Genomic DNA, 19,539 nt, shown 5'->3' with positions numbered 1-19,539 from the left:
AAATTAATTTTAACATTTTAAGCGAAACATTCAAAGTATCTTTACAGTGCAGAAGGAGGCCATTTGGCCCATTGAGATTGCACTGGCTCTCTGAAAGAGCATTCTACCTAGTCCCACTCCCCTGCCTTATCCCCTTAACCTGGCACATGCTCTTTTTTCAGGTAGCAATCCAATTCCCTTTTCAATACCTCAACCAAACCTGCCTCCACCACCTTTTCAGGAAGTTTGTTCCAGACTCCAACCAACCTCTGGATGAAAATGTTTTTCCTCACAATATATTTAATCCTTTTGCCAATTATTTTGAATCTGTGCCCTTTAGTTCTTGATCTTCTCTTGAGTGGGAACAGTTTCTCACTATTTACATAGTGCATTCAAGTTGGAGACTTGGAACAGTTCCGATGTACTTACTTGAATAATTACAGGAAATGTTAAACATATTAAAACCTAGTCTAACTCCTGGGTAACTACAAAACTGGTCCCAACCCCCAATCACCAGCCCCCCAAACCCCCTAGTACCACCTTGACTACCCAACTACCCTCCTGACCCCACAACCACACCCCAATGTCCTTGACTACCATCCCCCAACCACTCAACTACCCCCAACCACCAGATTACCCTCCCAACCCAATCCGACTACCCTCCCGACTTGTCTACCCACTCATCCACCTACCCTGCTACTCACTTACCCACCTCACCCATAAACCTAAATCACCTACCTACCCCTACTCACTAACCCTCTACCCCCCACCCACCTCACTCACTCACCCACCTACTCCTTACCCACCTCACCTACCTATCCATTCACTCACATCCACTCACCTATTCACTTACGCATCCACCTACCCACCTCGTCCATCTCACCAACCTACCCAGCTACGCACTTCACACACATACCTACCTCACTCATCTACCCATTCACTCACTCACCCATTCACTCAAATCCATTCACAGCCATTCAGACTGGACATTTAAATTTACCATATGGCAGTTAATGTCATAAAAAGGGAGGGCTCTTTGACTTCCCCCAACTCTACTGCCGACCGATGGAGTTCTCAGAGGGACGCTGCGCTGCATATTTCTGGGGCAGCCAGATTTGGAAGACCCCGGTAGAAATGCAGAGCAGTATTGGTCGGGGAAATTTCTAGTGGCAATCTGACGATGATTGCCAGTCCTTGGAAAGTCCAGGCCAGGGGCATTTAAATACTCCATTTCTGCCTGCCCGGACAAGGAAAGTTTCTGTGGCACTTCGCTGCAATGCGCTAGTCTGTGTTACTAACGAACGAGAGCAAAATATTTTTCCACTTGCCAGTTGACTGTTGTGCTGGTTTCCCCAGTGTAATTGGTCACTTTGTGAAGCCAGCAGCAGTGCTGGATACCAGGGACATGCCAGCTTACCTGGCACTCAATAAGACACAGTGTAAAACATGTGCATCTAACCTCACTTCTGGTGAGAAATTCCAGAAATGCTGTTGAAACATGAAGTTGTGGCAGAGCAGCTCCTGGTCTGGTTTTTCTTCCCCACCCATCCAGATTATCCTGGTCTCCTGGCCTAACATCACAGGAAACCCAGAGGCAGAAATCAAAGTGAACTGCAAAATTCTGCGTCGAATCAGTGTGGAATGCTGACTAATTAGCTCAGCTAACTTCTTTAAGTAATTCTTGGAATTGGGTATCACTAATATTTATTTCCCATCCCCACCTTAAGAAGGTGGTGGTGAGCCACTTTTTTGAATCACTGCAGTCAGTCTGGTGAAGATTCTCACACAGTGCTGTTAGGGAGAGAGTTCCAGGATTTGAACACAGCAACAATAAAGGAACAGCGATATATGCCCAAGTCAATGTAGTCTGTGACTTGGAGGGGAACCTGCAGGTGATGATGTTTCCAAATACCCTACTGCTCTAGTCTCTCTATTTGGTGGAGGTCACGGGTTTGGGAGGTGCTGCTGAAGACACCTTAGTGAGTTGCTATAGTGCAGCCTCTTGATGTACGGACTGCAGCCATTAATTAAGGGAGTGGACGTTTAAGCTGGTGGAAGAGGCACTGATCAAACCGATTGCTTCATCCTGGATGGTGTCAAGTTTCTGAGTGTTGTTGCAGCTGCATCCATTCCACGGCTAACCTAAATTGTGCCTGAGAAAGGCTTTGGGAAGTCAGGATATGAGCCACTCACTGTGGAATACTTAACCTCCAGTCTGCTGTATTAGCCTTGGCATTTATGTGGCTGGTTCAGAGTTGCAATTCTGGTCAATGGTGAACACCCCCACTCAGAGTCGTCTCAAGGGTACAGCAGCGAATTGGGGTGACCACCACGGGCCCACTGCTTTGGGGGACCCCATGCTTTAACATCACAGTGTCAGATGCAATACAGCCTGTCATACGTACCAGCTGACACACTGTCTCTTGCACTCTCAGCTCAAAATGAGTGTTTACTGGTGGATATAAGTGTATAAATGGAGCAGGCGTCCCCTCTCCTAAACTCATAAGAGGATAGAAGAGAAAGCAGATTAAAACCATATGAACTGGTATAAATCCCTGCCAAGGCAGCGGGTTGGGTGCCCAGAAGCATGGTGCGGGCTCAGCACTGCCCGTCACCTTTGGAAACAGCAACGCTGACCTTGGCGGCAGTGGTGGGAGCACCTTCTGATCCAACTCTCATTCATCGCAGAGGGGCAAGATGAAGTTTCCGAACCAGGTTAACGTCTTTAAAGCTGGCATAAGGCCGCGTGCTAAGTCACTCACTTGCTGTGTTTATTTTTGGTCCCACTTATTTTATTTTTCTTCCAGTACGCATTTGCAACTAACACTCACTTAACGTTGGAAAATGGACAGTCATTTTTTTTTAAAGTCCAATTATTCATTGCATCGTGTTTGTAATTTTTTTTTTAAAAGTTGAACGCGGTGGACATCTTCACTCCGACTTTTGGGCCACGATTTTCTAGCGTCACTCTGCCAAGGCTGGGAGCCGGGGAGCCATTGAAATCTCCTTTCACATCAGCGGGACAGGAAGATCCCGTCGGCATGAGGGGCTGGAAAATTCCAGCCTTAAAGTTTTCTCCAGTTAGGGTGTGGGGTGTGTTAGTAAAAATGTTCTGATGGAATCCTATAGAGATCATGGATTTCTCCTTAACAAAAGGAGAGCCAACAATTATGTTCAGCCTTGGAAGCATGGTGTAGTTTTATGTCTGACACAGTTATTACATTCAGTAGTGTAGTACGTGCTTGTAACCAAGTGCTCAGTAGCTGGGATGCTGCTCCTTTTCACACACACACTCAGGGGCCCAGCCTTTAGAGGAAACTTGCATAAAAATGTTACGGGGGCCCACACAGTGTGATATGCCCCTGGCCCCGCACCTCCCTGTGAACAGCCCTGCCCCCACTAACCCCCCAGGATGACGATGGGGAGTTTCTGCTCTGCTACTCCATCTAAAATTGGTGGAATTGTGGAAAATTTTAGTGCTGAAGTTTACTACCAGCTCAGAACTCTGACCAGGTTTTCCCTCCCGTCTAAACCACCAGTAGCATCTCCTTTGCTGTCCGCCCTTTGCAAATGGGGGCAGGCACCCAGGCTGCAAGCGGACTCGCCTTCTTACCACCACAGTTACTGCTGCTTTCCAGGTTGCCATATGGAGAGGAACAGCTGGCCTGAGGAAACATCAGCAAAGTCTTAGAGCTTTTTTTCATTTGTTTATGGGATGTGACCTTCACTGGCTAGGCCAGCATTTATTGCCCAATCCTAATTGCCCCTTGAGAAGGTGGTGGTGAGCTGCCTTCCTGAACAGCTGCAGTCCATGTGGTGTAGGTACATCCACTGTGCTGTTAGGGAGGGAGTTCCAGGATTTTGACAGTGAAGGAATGGTGACATATTTTCAAGTCAGGATGGTGAGAGGCTTGGAGGGGAACTTCCAGGTGAGGGTGTTCCCATGTGTCTGCTGCCCTTACCCTTCTAGATGGCTGTGGTCGTGGGTTTGGAAGGTGCTGTCTAAGGAGCCTTGGTGAGTTCCTGTAGTGCATCGGTTGATGGTACACACTGCTGCCATTGTGCCTGATGGTGGAAGGCGTGAATGTTTGTAGATGTGGTGCCAATCAAACTGGTTGCTTTGTCCTGGACGGTGTCAAGCTTCTTGATGTTGTTGGAGCTGCACTCATCAGGCAAGTGGAGAGTATTCCATCACACTCCTGATGTGTTTTGTAGATGGTGGACAGGCTTTGGGGAGTCAGGAGGTGAATAACTTGCCACAGGATTCCTAGCCTCTGACCTGCTCTTGTAACCAGTATTTACATGGCTAATCCAATCAGTTTATGGTTAATGGTAACCCCCAGGATGTTGATAGTGGGATATTCAAAGATGTTAATGCCATTGAATGTCAAGGGGCGATGGTTAGATTCTTTCTTGTTGGAGATGGTCATTGTCTGTCGCTTGTGCGGCACGAATGTTACTTGCCACTTATCAGCCCAAGCCTGGATATTTTCCAAGTCCTGCTGCATTTGGACATGGACTGCTTCAGTATCTGAGGAGTCACAAATGGTGCTGAACATTGTGCAATCATCAGCGAACATCCCCACTTCTGACTTTCTGATGGAAGGAAGGTCATTGATGAAGCAATTGAAGATGGCTGGGCCTAGGACAATTCCCTGAGGAACTCCTGCAGTGATATTCTGGAACTGAGATGATTGACCTCCAACAACCAGGACCATCTTATCTTTGTGCCAGGTGTGTCTCTAACCAGTGGAGAGTCCCCCCGCCCCACCCCACCGATTCCCCTTGAGTCCAGTTTTGCTAAGGCTCCTTGATGCCACAAACAGTCAAATGTTGTCTTGATGTCAAGGGCAGTCACCCTCAGCTGCCCCAATATGGATTGTGAGAGAGAGAGGTTGAGAGACTGAGGAATTGTGGCAACCTCCTCGCCATCCAGCCAGCCCAACAGACTTTCTCACTCCTTACAGAAGGTCTGCACTGGGGCCTCCCTTCCAATCTTTGGGGCACTTCTACCCCTTTTGAGTTCCCCTTCTAGGTTTCTGCACCTTTGCACTTGTAGGCCTCCTTTTGATAGCAAGTAGCTGAGCAAGAGTGGGGTCAGATCACCTGAGATATGTATTCAGCTGTTAATTTGTAAGTTGTATCTAAATACATGACTGTCAGTGAAACTAGGTAGCAATTGGGCAGGAGTCCTCTCCCCGTTCAACGCATCCTTTTATCTACCTCCAATATTCTCCCTCCACCTGGACCCCTCCCTCTGGATTTTTACCTTCTCTTGATCTTTACATTGAGAACTGTTGGCGTGACATTAGTCGTCTCGATTTCTCTGCTCTTCTCACCCATTCTAACCTCTCTCTCTCTGAACTTACTGCACTCCATTCTCTCAGGTCCAACCCTAACATTGTCATCAAACCCGCTGACAAGGGTGGTGCTGTTGTTGTTTGGCGCACTGACCTCTACCTCACAGAGGCTGAGTGTCAACTCACAGACACTTCCTCCTACCTCTCCCTGGACCATGACACCACCACTGAACATCAAGCCACTGTTTCCAGGACTGTCACTGACCTCATCTCCTCTGGAGATCTTCCTCCCACAGCTTCCAACCTGATAGTTGGCCAACCTCGGATGGCCTGCTTCTACCTCCTACCCAAAATCCACAAATAGGACTGTCGCGGCAGACCGATCATGTCAGCCTGTTCCTGCCCCATGGAACTCATTTCTCGTTATCTTGACTCCCTTCTTTCTCCCCTTGTCCAGTCCCTTCCCACCTACATCCGTGATTCCTCTGACACCTTACGTCACATCAACAATTTCCAGTTCCCTGGCCCCAACCGCCTCCTCTTCATCATGGACGTCCAATCCCTCTACACCTCCATCCCCCACCAGGATGGTCTGAGGGCTCTCAGCTTCCTCCTCGAACAGAGGCCCAAGCAATCCCCATCCACCACTACTCTCCTCCGTCTGGCTGAGCTTGTTCTCTTGCTGAACAATTTCTCCTTAAACTCCTCTCACTTCCTCCAAATAAAAGATGTGGCTATGGGTACCCGCATAGATCCCAGCTATGCCTGTCTCTTTATGGGGTATGTGGAACATTCCTTGTTCCAGTCCTACTCCTGCCCCCTCCCACAACTCTTTCTCCGGTACATCGATGATTACTTTGGTGCTGCTTCATGCTCTTGTCGGGATCTGGAAAAATTTATTAATTTTGCTTCCAATCTCCACCCCTCCATCATTTTCACATGGTCCATCTTTGACACTTCCCTTCCTTGACATCTCTGTCTCAATTTCTGGTGATAGACTGTCCACCAATATCCATTACAAACCTACCGATTCCCACAGCTACCTCAACTACAGCTCCACACACCCCGCTTCCTGTAAGGACTCCATCCCATTCTCTCAGTTCCTTCGCCTCCGTCGCATCTGTTCTGATGATGCTACCTTCAGTTCCTCTGAAATGTCCTCCTTCTTCCTTAACCGAGGTTTTCCACCCACGGTCGTTGACAGGGCCCTCAACCGTGTCTGGCCCATCTCCCGCGCATCCGCCCTCACGCCTTCTCCTCCCTCCCAGAAACATGTTAGGGTCCCCTTGTCCTCACTTATCATCCCACCAGCCTCCGCATTCAAAGGATCATCCTCCGCCATTTCCGCCAACTCCAGCATGATGCCACCACCAAACACATCTTCCCTTCACCCCCCCTGTCGGCATTCCGTAGGGATCGCTCCCTCCGTGACACCCTGGTCCACTCCTCTATCACCCCCTACTCCTCAAGCCCCACCTACGGCATCTCCCCATGCATACACAAAATATGCAAAACCTGCCCCTTCACTTCCTCTCTCCTCATCGTCCAAGGGCCCAAAAACTCCTTTCAAGTGAAGCAGCATCTCACATGCATTTCCCCCAACTTAGTCTACTGTATTCGTTGCTCCCAATGTGGTCTCCTACATTGGAGAGACCAAACGCAGACTGGGTGACCGCTTTGCAGAACACCTGCGGTCTGTCTGCAAGAATGACCCAGACCTCCCTGTCGCTTGCCATTTTAACACTCCACCCTGCTCTCTTGCCCACATGTCTGTCTTTGGCTTGCTGCATTGTTCCAGTGAAGCTCAACGCAAACTGGAGGAACAGCACCTCATCTTCCGACTAGGCACTTTACAGCCTTCCGGACTGAATATTGAATTCAACAACTTTAGATCTTGAACTCCATCCTCCATCCCCACCCCCTTTCTGTTTCTTCCCCGTCCCTTTTGTTTTTTCCAATAAGTTATATAGATTTTTCTTTTCCCACCTATTTCCATTATTTTTAAATCTACACCTTTTATGCCCTTTTAGTCTTATTTCACCCCACCCCCACTAGAGCTGTACCTTGAGTGTCCTGCCATCCATTCTTAATTAGCACATTCTTTTAGATAATATCACCACCTTCAACACCTCTTTGTTCTTTTGTCTGTGACATCTTTTGATTATCTGCTCTTATCACTGCTTGCTTGTCCCTACAACCAACCCCCACTTCTCTCCCCCCACCACCCCCCCCCACCTTAAACCAGCTTATATTTCACCCCTCTCCTATTTTTACTTAGTTCTGTTGAAGGGTCATGAGGACTTGAAACATCAACTTTGTTTTTTTCCGCCGATGCTACCAGACCTGCTGAGTTTTTCCAGGTATTTCTGTTTTTGTTTTATATTATTATTATAGCAAGTCAGGAGTAGCACACATGGGATTGCTAAAACTTGCAATTCATTTCCAGGTCTGCAAATTCTTGTGATTCTTTTAAATTCCAAAGCTTGCAAGCCACCCTGGAAATGTAAACACAGAGTTTTCTATATATTTAGCTTTCTTGTATGAATAGTCAACGTTTAAAAAAAAAAGAAAAGTCATGACACTGGAATAAATCAGGCAATTGTTGGCAAAACCGAGATAAGGAGGGATCCGTGTGCTAATTTAGCATTCTGAATTATGGTGTTGTGCACTGGGTAGTTCTAACCTGTCTGCTGGTTACCGGGAATTTGTAATCCCTTCAGGTTATGTGAGAGACAAAAAAAACTGTAAGAGAGATGCTTTCTCCAATAAATGCAGAAATGTTCTCTTGTAAAAGTGCTGTTGGAGGCAGTGTTTAATCCAGGTTCTAACTGCCCAAGTTTAAATCACTCATGGACTATCCACTATTTATGGCGCACAAATCTGGCTTTGGTTCTGAAAGGTTGGACACATCTCTACTAAGTCAGCATGATGAGAACATTTCTCAGTCCATCTTATCCAGAGTCCAATCTGCATTCTGTGCACCCACCACCCCCCCGTCCCAGCCCCAATTTGAGAAATAAAAATGACAGCAAATTCCATATAACTCTGATTTAACCTTTGAACACTGAATAGCCTTTAGTTTCAAAAGGTGACAGCAGTTGGTAGCACTCTCACTTCTGCCTCAATTCCAGTTGTGCACATAATTTAGGCTGAAAGTTCATTGCAGTACTGAGGGAGTGCTGCGCAGTCTGTGGTGCCATATTTCAGGTGAGATGTTAAATTGAGGCCTCATCTGTCATCTCAAATGTTTGTAAAACACTCCACAGTACTATTCTGAAGAAGAGCAGGGAGATTCTCCCTTGTGTCTTGGCCATTATTTACCCTGCCATTAACATGAATAAACCAAATTATCTGGTCATTACCACATTGTTGTTTGTGTGACCTTGCTGTGAACAAATTGCGGCATTTTCTACATTAAGGGAATGACTACACTTAAATAGTACTTCATTGACTGTAAACTGTAAAGCGCTTTGGGACGTGCTGAGATTGTGAAAGCTGCACACATGTTCAAAGGCTTGTTTCCCTGGGACATTGAAGTACTACACTCCTTAACTAGGAGACCTGAATTTGAATCCTAGGGCAGAATTAAATGACTCTCCCCTCGCTGGCGAGTTTTTTTTTGGGGGTGCCATTTGATAGGACGGGAGATTGCAGGGTAGGGACCCAATCACCTCCCCCAATTAAATCCAGGGCAGGAAGCCTTACAGATGGTCTTCCAACCCAGATGCCAACTGAGGCCCTTAGATGGACAATCAATACCCACTTAAGGGCAGGGGACTCACCATGCAGGAAGACCGACAAGCAAACACTATCAGGTTGCTTGCGGCCTTCTGTGTGGGGTGTCTCTCACTCAAAGGCACTCAGTGCCTGATTGAGGAACCCGACGTAAGAAAATAGTTGGCCCACTGAGAGCCACACCCCTGCCCTTCCCTCCAAATTCCGCCCCCCCCACCCTTGCCGGCGGCCACCTCCCTGTGATCCCAATCCCGCCATCACAACGTTCTCCAGGAATCTCATTATGAACCCTGGTGAAGTCGCAAGGGTACTACCAGCAGCAGTCACTGATCCCAGTGGCCCTGCCAGTAATGGAGAACTACCTGCCTCTGATTGCCTTGCAGCTCTTGCGGGCTGATTTCTGCCTGATGGGGGAAGTGCAGTAATTCAATGTCCCCCGTGAAGGGGGAAGCCCCGCTGCTAATTAGAAACTTAATTCCCTCGGGTTCCCGGAGATTGGGTTGGTGGGGGTGTCATCAGTTTTGGTGGCAGACATTAGGCTCCCCCCACCCATTAAATTCCACCCCTTGTGTCAGTCATACTAAGGCTTTCTTTACAGGACAAATTTTCCAGCCTTAGTTATGCTAACTGAGGAGATATAAGTGCCTCTTTTAGGCAAATGTCTGAGACAAATGACAGTGGACCAACATTTGTTGACATTCTGCAAGCTGGGTTCAGCTCTTCCAACCAAGCAGAATGGCATGGATGTAAGATACAAGATGATGGGAAGAAAATAAATGAATGAGATGAAATACAGAAGCAAATCTATCCCGAATGATCTGCAAACATAAACAAACTTGAAATATTCAACAATGCAGGGATTGAACAGGAAAGTGGAGTCATGGTCAATGATTAGCCATAATCTAATTTAATGATGAAGCAGGCTGAGAAGCTGTGTGTGTTACGTTCTCCTTCTCTTCGATGTAAGTATGCAAATCATACACAAGAATTGGTGAAAGGATAATATGGGTTCTGTATTTGAAGATAAGACTATATACAGAAAATGTTCACTAGGAGTTAAGTATAGTACACCTGACTTCTACTGCTGCTGCTTGCAGACTGACTACAAGTCATGGGACTAGCACATCATATCCTGTGTCAGTGGTGATAGTGATTGACAGCAGTTTAAGATACTTAAAAGTGCATATCATCATATCACAACAGTGTGGCCTACTCATGCTCCTATTTCTAATGTTCTTATGGCCTTATGCTCTTATTAAGTATTAGGAAGATTAGTCACAAAATCATGGCACAGGTTTTAATTCACGATTTGGAAACAAGCTACAAAGCACAATCCTTTCTTTAGCTTTGTTTTGATATTGATTTCCCTTGTTGTTCTGTACCAGATAACTTTCTTATTACACAAACTGGTTCGACACATCTCTCTTGCGTAATTGCATTCACTGTAACCTGAAACCAATGTCCAGGCTAGATTTTCAAGAGATGGTGCGACACTGCAAAAAAAATTACAGCTCAAGCAAATAGAAGCCATCTCTTTGTAGCTTAACTCTCTGGGCACTTTGAAGATAACAGTTTGCTGTTACTGTACTCGCTTCTGTCTATACTGCAGCTCTGACAATAGGCCCTTTGTCAGCTATTTCTGGAAAAAAAACAAGTTAGAATATTCCTGTCAGAAAATTAATATACTATTGCACTAAAATTTCATATTGGGAAGTTAGAGTAGTTCTGTCCAACATAGTGGTTTGCGTATGACAACAGATTGTGTTATATTCCTTATTGATCAATTTTAACACTTTGGAGAACCCAAGCAATTTTGAATATATTTAACAAATAGTTCCCTGTTTTGAACAAGTGTTTCCCCGTTTTAAACAAGTGCCTTCTTTATGCATTGATAGGGATACTAATCCATCCCTACTCATCCTGTCCTGATGGCAACAACATAAAGCATTACATAGAATCTACAGCACAGAAACAATTCACTTGGCCCAACTGGGATATGCCAGTATTCCACTAGAACCTCATTCCCTCTCTAATTGCCTCTCCTAACCCTCCATTTTCCCACCCCTTCATGTATGCATCAAGCTTCCCCTTAAATGCAGCAGTGCTCTCTGCTTCAAATATTCCCAGTGGCACCGAGTTCTCACTGCTCTGTTGTGTAAAGAAATTCCTCATAATTTTTTTATTTGCTTTATTAGTAGTTTTCTTATATTTATGTCCCAGTGAAATCACTTAGCACTGACATTAGTATAGTGCAAATGCAGCCTAAGAATGACCAGTTAGACGAGGTTTTTGTGGTTGCCAGTGCCTTTGGAGCACCTAGAATACTGTGAATAATTTTGGTCCCCTTATCTAAGGAAAGATTTACTGGCATTGGACGCAGTCCAGAGAAGGTTCACTAGGTTGATTCCGGGGATGGAGTGATTTTCTCATGAGGTTGAGTCGGTTGGGCCTGTACTCATTGGAGTTTAGGAGAATGAGAGGTGACCTTATTGAAACATATAAGATTCTTAGGGGGTTTGACAGGGTAGATGCTGAGAGGTTGTTTCCCCTTGTGGGAGAGTCTAGGACTAGAGGGCATAATCTCAGAGTAAGGGAGCACCCATTTAAAACAGAGATGAGGAGGAATTTCTTCTCTCAGAGGGTAGTCAATCTGTGGAATTCTTTACCACAGAGGGCTATAGAGACTGGGTGGTTAAGTATATTCAAGGCTCAGATAGGCAGATTTTTAATCAAGAAGGGAATCAAGGGTTATGGGAAAAGGCAGGAAAGTGGAGTTGAGGATTATCAGATCCGTCGTGATCTCATTGAATGGTGGAGCAAATTCGATGGGTTGAATGGCCTACTTCTGCTCCTACGTCTTGTGGTCTTATATAAATACTATATCAGTGCCTTGTTATGAATCAATGCCTTCAAGAGAGGAGGAGAAAAGTTGAGGATGGGAGGGAAAAAAAAGAAATAAGCAATGTACTGCCCAGAATATATTATAGTGCAAGAACAAGAAACTCATTGTCATTTAACTCATTGACTGCACATGGCATTATGAGCTCAGTTGCTACTGTTCATCCCACATCCAGTGTGCATAGCTGCAATGAAGATGCAATCTGGAGTCTTCTGAGAACCAGAAAAAATCCCCTGGAATAAAGCCAAACACCAGTTTCAGCAGTGAATGAATCCATTTGTGTTTTCTTTTGTAGCTGCTTCCTTGATGTTCAGTTTGTATTGAATTTACTGACCAGTTTGCTAACTATTCAGCAGTTGACTGATGGATGGCAATCGATTACACATCTTTCCTTGACATCTATAATTTGGGCCTGTTCATCATATCCGTGTTTAAAGAGGTTTTAAAATAAATCCATTCTATAGGTTATCCAGGAGGGAAAGAGGAGGAGATATCAATCAGGTACTCTGTGATTTTTGTTTTGCTGAACATTCCTGCTGGATAGCGTTCGCCCTGCTACTACATACTAAATAGCGGATACTCCACCAAAAAAATGCAAGATGGTAAAGGGTGAGACGTTGTGAGCCATGAGAGTGATTCATACAAGCATCTGAAACCAGCAATTATGATATTTAGTATATAACTCCATCCTTAGAGAATGCTTTCAGCACAAAGATTAAACTTTGTACATGTGCTGCAGCCATAGTCTTACCATATCCTCTTCGTAGTTAACAAACAGAACAGTTACACCCCCCTCCTGTTTCTTGTCAGGTTAATGCCATGTGCTATACATGAGAGTACTGATTTATTTTCAGTCCCAGCAATGCTCTTGATTTTTATGATGACATTGCTTGAAGATCATTACATAAAAATGCATGAGATTGGGATTCAGGCACTAAATTATTTAGTGAGCTTTGTGGAAAGGATTAAATATCTAAAACTGTCAGATGTAGTACCTGCATTAAGGACAACAATACTAATTTTATTGAAAATAACGGAGCAAGGATTAAAAGCAGCACAAGTAGTTGCTGTTCTTTACAGTTCAAAATAATTATCTTTACTCATGCATTTTATTTTGAAAGTCATATGCAAGCGTGCACTTCCACTTTAGAGGATTTACTTCCTGTTGTCACAATGTTATGTTATCCTTTGGTTAACATTTAATGTTATAGTTTTTTTAATATAATCATTTATAATTGAGCTGCCCTATTTGAAACTAGCATGTCACAAATCACTCGAAATGACGTTGCAAAAAAATTTTTGTCCACCATTTTTTCTCAATACAGCATCCCCATCATTTACACCATTTCTGCTTGCCTCAGACAGTTGCCTACATAGTATGAGGAAATTGGCACTAACCGTTATGGACATTGCCATATTATTTTCACGCATTGTGGATAACACCACATGGTAATTTTATCATTGGTAATATTATTTGGTTAAACATGTTTTACTTTACCAAGATGCTGACTCACCCTGAGTGATGGTGGTGAAGAACCGTTATTAAATTTGTGATTATAGAGCATGGAATAATGCAATCCAACAGTATGCTTGCTTCAACTATCAAAGAAATTGTGGAAACCTGGCTATCTTACATTCACTGGAGGCAAATTGATCAAGGAGCTGGTGCTGGAAAAACTTGTTTAAAATTTTCAAAATTTGTGAATGAAGAGACATCTCATTAGGATGGGTGGTAAAGGGTAGTACTGAAAGACCCCACCTAGCCTTCAGGTGATTTAGACACATTGGTGATTGTTGTGGCCCCAAATTTTCACAGTGGCTATGAAGACTTTATAGGCTTCTTTTAGATATATTGGCCAGGAGTTTTAGGCCCCACATGGTGGGTCCCAGCGTATCTGATGCAACGAGCCATCCAAATGTGCATTCACTTCGGCAGGACTGGTAAATCCTGCTGACGCAAGCAGCCAGAAAATTCCAGCCATTGTGTTTTTCTTATTTAACAGAACAGTTGCACAATTGTGTTGCTTCCTTTAATTGGCTGATTTTCACTTTTGACAGTGCAGGAGACAATAGTTAATGCTTTTATATTGGAAAACAAAACAATATTTTGTAACACACCCAGGGCCCTTAGAATTCTGCAGAACTTCATGGCTACTTTCTGGAGGAGAAGTATATTGTGCCAAGTATAATTACAGGCTGGGGACTTCCCAATCTCAATATAATATTATTTTTCCAAATGTAATGTGTAAAAAAAAAATCTATTGCTGACATGGTGGCTTTAATGCATTCTAAGCTGTTTAGGAGCAATTTCCTGTGCTAAGTCCCATGTGAGCAGCTTAGCTATTTAGAGAAAGAATTTCCATTTATATAACACTTTGTCACATTTTTCACAAACATCCCAAAGCACTTGTGCTGTGTGATTACAGTGGTCATGTTGATAAACAGCAGCCATTTTGTGCACAGCCAGGTTAATGTGGGCAGCAATGAGACAAATGATCAGTTAACCTATGGTGGCTTTGGTTGAGGGAGAGATCTTGGCCAGTGCACCTGGAATCCGCCCTGCTCTTCTTCGAACAGTGAAATAGAATCTTTAAAGACCCCAGGGAACATTGAAACAGGAAGACAGTAAGGCAGCACCACCGACAATGTCAGTCTAGGTTATCTGTTCAAAATCACATGATTCTAAATCAGGAATACTAGCTAAGCCAGCAATTACTGTATCTACATAAACTGTATATGCGATTACAGTAATAATAGCTGCTACATAATGCATACTTGACTTTTACCTAGCCAGACAGTTAGGTGCTAACTGCAGTTAGGTATGAAGGAGTAGCAAACCAATACTGTACAAACTAAACCAACAGTGTTCTAAATTGGAATAGTGCCAATTGATACCAGTCTTCTAAACCCAATATACCTGCAGCTCAGCAATGCTGAAGGATTTCACATTTTGCACATTTGCCTCCTAAACCAGATTTCTGTAAAATTGAGTACTGTGACGTTTCATATTCTCCATGCATTTCAAAACCCTGATGCCCACTTTACAATAAGTCCCGTTTAACATTGCCCCATTTAATGCTGTTTTTGCTTTAATGTAATTTCGCTTTAACGTCGGTAAGTTAACCGTGTCTGTAATCTCGCTGAGCGTTGGCTGGGATTTTGCGTGCCCACTGGCATTGGGCTTGTTCGGTGGTGTGAGCAGATAATATGGTGAGAAGGCCAAAAATCGGTTTCACGATGTCGTGAAACCAGTTTGCGATCGTCCGCTCAGCCTGTCGATGACGGTCCGCGTTCCCAGCCATCAGATGTCAAGAACCTCATTGTAATACATCAGCACATCATTATCAGGCCAGCCCGCCGGACTCATTCCCCCCACTGGATCATCCGCCCACATCAGCGGGTAAACACGCTGGTGCAGAACACGCCTAGACAACTGTGACATGTAGAAGTCGGGACTTACTGTCAGGGCCTTGCTCACATCATGGACATCCGAGGAGTAAAAGATTCTGGAGGAACGTCCAGGACATGCTGAGTGGACTCTAATGGACATAACTCTGCTGCGAAGCAGCTCATGGAAGTTTGCAAATCACCGTTGATGCTCACAACAGGTGATGATCGAGGGGGTGGGAGAGGAAGGTCTAGGAATGACTGGGAGAGGAAGAGGTGTTGCGGGGGTGAGGTTGGGAAGGGGGGAATGAAGGTGTCGGGCAGGTAAGGTTGGGAGCGGGGGAATGAAAGCGTCAGGGGGGTGAGGTTGGGGGGGAATGAAGGTGTCAGGGGGTGAAGTTGGGAGGGGGGAATGAAGGTGTCAGGGGGTGTTTGGGAGGGGAGGAATGAAAATGTTGGGGGGAATGAAAGTGTCGGGGGGGTGAGGTTGAGAGGGGGAATGAAAGTGTCAGAAGGTAAGTTGGGAGGGGGGAATGAAGGTGTCGGGGGTGTTTGGGAGGGGAGGAATGAAGATGTTGGGGGGAATGAAAGTGTCGGGGGGGTGAGGTTGAGAGGGGGAATGAAGGTATCAGGAGGTAAGTTGGGAGGGGGGAATGAAGGTGTCAGGAGGTGAGGTTGGGAAGGGGAAGGGTGTTCGGGAGGAGGATATGACAACTGGGGTGTAAGGGGGGTAGAATGTGTAAGGGAAGGGGTTCGGAGTGCGAAGAGGTGAAGGAGTCCAGGGGGAGGAAGGAGTGCGGAGAGGGGAGGGAGTCCAGAGAGAGGAAGGAGTGCGGAGAGAGATGTCCAGCTGCTGCTGCTGCTCCTCCCTTCGGGTGCCCGGGGCCCCAGGCTGACTCCTTGAGGAGGAGAAGCACCTGGAGGCACATCGAGGTGCCCCGTTTCCCTCTCGTGTTGCCACTGCAGGAACTTACCCAGGGCTCCCGCGATGGAGTTCAAGTCTGCACACATCTCCACGTTCTGCTGGACCAGGGTCTCCATATCTGCCATCCTTCCCTTGGAGACCTCCATACGCACACACGTGGGCAACACTTCATCAGAGAGCAGGCGGATGCTCTCCTCTGATTTGCAGGCCACTCTGTTGAGGGCTTCCAACAGCTCTGCCTGATGTTCCCACCTTTTGCTGACTCTCCAGTATGAGTTGGAAAGCCAAACCTCGAGGCTTGTCATCTGACTCGGACCTCACAGATACCTGATCCCCAGAAGTCCTCCGAGTGCCAGTGAGCTCACACAAAACTGCCTCCTACTCCTGTAGACATGTTTCCGCATGGTGACCGCCAGATTGTGAACCCAAGCCTGCTCTAGATCTCGATTCTACCGAGGTGTGTGTCTGCGCTGGTGCAGGGTGTGGGTAAGCGCTGTGATTGGTCTTCCAGGCTGCTTATTTCCAGCTCTTCAATGGAGGAGGGGTCTTCTTGGCTGGAGGTGAGGACGAAGCTGGCAGACCTCCTTGTGAACAAAAGTAGAGACAAGTAGTGCATGGCAGCAGAGTCAACAGCAGGAGAGAGAGCACTCACATTTGCATTGAGAGAGGGATGATGTGGTGCAGGATCCTTACAACGGTGTTCACTGCTGACCTCACCATCACCACAGGCACGGTCTATGTCCTCACCAGTCAGTGCCATGGCACATTCCTCAAGTGAGTGAGGGGCCTAATGTGGGCCACTCCACCTTTGGTCTAGGACCTCTCCCTGCTGATGTGAGCCAGCTTCTTCTGCATTAAAACAGATGGAGAGAGTGTGAACAGGACACTGCATGGAATGTTTGTGTGGTGAACGGAGCCATGGACAGGATGAGGACGTGAGCTCCAGAGAATATGATCCCGATGGAGATGTGAGGGTGTATGTAAGAATTAGTGATGTTGTCCCTTGAGGTGTGAGATCCCTGTGGATGTGTGATGGGTTTGTGAGTGTGAGAGTTGAGTGTGATGAGAAGAGTGAATTACCCTGGTGGAACAGATGAGACCATTTATCTTGTAGCAGCACTGGGTGGCTGATCTCTTTTGCAGGGCTTTGGCACTGACCACTGCTGCTACTGCTTCCCAAGCCAGATTAGTGACGTTGCTGTCCATCCTGCGGCTAGGGCGGGGGTAGACGACATCATGGCGGCCTCCACTGCGTTTAAAATGCTTTTGAGGTACGCGTCATTGAACCTGGGGGCTGCAGTCTTTTTGCCTTTTGGAGCCATGTCTTCTTTGCAGCAGTGGTGGGCTGGAAGCGCTGAGAGGTGTGCGCACAGCTGGGCTTTAAATATGGTGCCCAGTGTGATGAAGCCGCGAGGTGATGGCGTGGCGGGCAAATGAGAGCCTGCCCACTATGGAAACGCATGTTCCCCAGGAGTGTATAATTAATACAGTGGGTTTAGGATGATACAGCATGAAAAGCCGCCTTTGTGACCAGCAGGTGAAATGTCATTTTACCCACCCGCTACCGCACTTAGTCCAAATCTGGGATGATTCCACCTGTTGTTTCCAGTGTGACTCAATTTGTGCCATTTTAAAGTGGCCTCCCCTGTTCTCTGACCCTTCAACTTGCGGCTTCTCCCTGTTGCCCAACCTTTGACTTGCAGGCTCTCTCCATCCCCAACATCCAACTTGCAGCTTCCCCCAATCTCAAACCCTCTGACTTGCTGCCTCTTCCCGTCCCCAACATCCAGTTTGCAGCCTCTCCCCATTTCAGACCCTCTGACTTGCGGCCTCTCCCCAGTCCTCCCTCTCGCTGAACCTCCCATTCCCTGACTTGCTTTCTCGCCGCTTCCCTCTCCTGAACCTGCATTCCCATTCATGATCCAGATCCGATCCAGATGCCGGAGCTCTGGGGTTATAAAACTGTAGGGCCCTATTATGCAGAAGTAATGGGCTGGGACTGTTATACTCCTATATTTTTTTCCTAATGACAGTTGAAACTATTCCTCCTGCCTCTCACTGCTCATCTCCAGAGCCCTTGATCACTGTGAGGATTCAGGAGAGGGAAGCGGCGAGTGGGAGCATTTAAAAAATATTCATTGATTATAACAGCCTCAGCTCGGCACTTCTGCTCCATCAGGAGCCACAGTTTCACAACCCCAACTCCGGAATCCGATTAGATCTGGTCCATGAACAGGAATGCAGGTTCAGGAGAGGGAAGCTACAAGAGGGCAAGTCAGGAAGCGGGAGGTTTAGCAAGAGGAGGTAATGGGGAGAAGCCTCAAGTCAGAAGGTTGGACATTGGGAGATGCTCAAGGCGTGGGGATGGGGAGAGACCACAGGTCTGAAATGGGAAGAGGCCACAAGCTGAAGGTCGGAGATGGGGAGATGCTACAAGTCAAAGGGTTGGGGACAAGGAGAGGCTGCAGGTTGGAATAGGGAAAAGGCCGTATGTTGGAGGTCAGGGAAAGTGAGAGGCCGTATGTCGGAGGTCGTAGATGGGGAGAGGTCAGAGGCCAGGGCTCAGGGCGAGACCCCAAGACGGAAGTCAGAGATGAGAAGGAGCCGCAAGTCAGAGGTCAGAGACCAGAAAAGGCCACAAGTCAGAAGCCAAGGGTGGGGAGAGGCCACAAGTCGGAGGTTGGAGACAGGAAGAGGCTGCAAGGTGGAGGGTTGGGGATGGGGAGAGGCCGCAAGTCGAAGGATCGGGGAGGAGAAGGATCTACGGCGACCAGGAGGATCCAGGGTGTGGGAGGCAGGCTCGGGACGAACAGGAGGTAAAGTATCTGTGCTGTAAGTGGAAAGTTACACTTTACTTTTATATTTTTAAACTTTTTTTATTTTAAAAGTTATTTCATTTACCAATGTAGAAATTTAGTAATGTAAAGGATTTCAACTAACAGGGTATAATGTTTTAATTTATTTTTCCCTGATAGGGAACGTCCGACAGAACCTAACTCCAGTTTTAACATTGGTTCCTATGGGATCCTATGTTTCACGTAAAGTTGTTTCACTTAAAGTTGTAAACTTCAGGAACGCAACTTTAATTTTAAGTGAGGACTTACTGTGTCTGTATGTGCCTTGCAAGATGTGAAACCTGTGAGGGTTAAAGAACAGCATTTTAACTGGTTACCATTTGGAGTCTAAATGATTTGGATTTGTCAGGTAGGAATGGAGAAAACTTCGGATTTTTTAAAGATAACGAGGAAGAAGATGGCAATGAAGATATTAATTGGGCTGGAGAGGAGGTGTGGTTGTTCTTGTGTTTACTGATA

General features: G+C 46.2%; 1 protein-coding gene across 3 annotated transcripts in view; it reads left to right on the top strand.

The window, feature by feature from the left end:
* ulk4 (unc-51 like kinase 4) overlaps positions 1–19,539 on the top strand; it is a 425,974-nt gene that overhangs the window by 315,985 nt on the left and 90,450 nt on the right. The gene's annotated exons all lie outside the window — the stretch shown is intronic.

The sequence above is a fragment of the Carcharodon carcharias genome, chromosome 3, assembly GCF_017639515.1.
Source record: "Carcharodon carcharias isolate sCarCar2 chromosome 3, sCarCar2.pri, whole genome shotgun sequence".
Taxonomy (NCBI): domain Eukaryota; kingdom Metazoa; phylum Chordata; class Chondrichthyes; order Lamniformes; family Lamnidae; genus Carcharodon; species Carcharodon carcharias.
The sequence above is the reverse complement of the archived record's forward strand: the minus strand, read 5'-3'. Positions and strand labels throughout refer to the sequence as shown.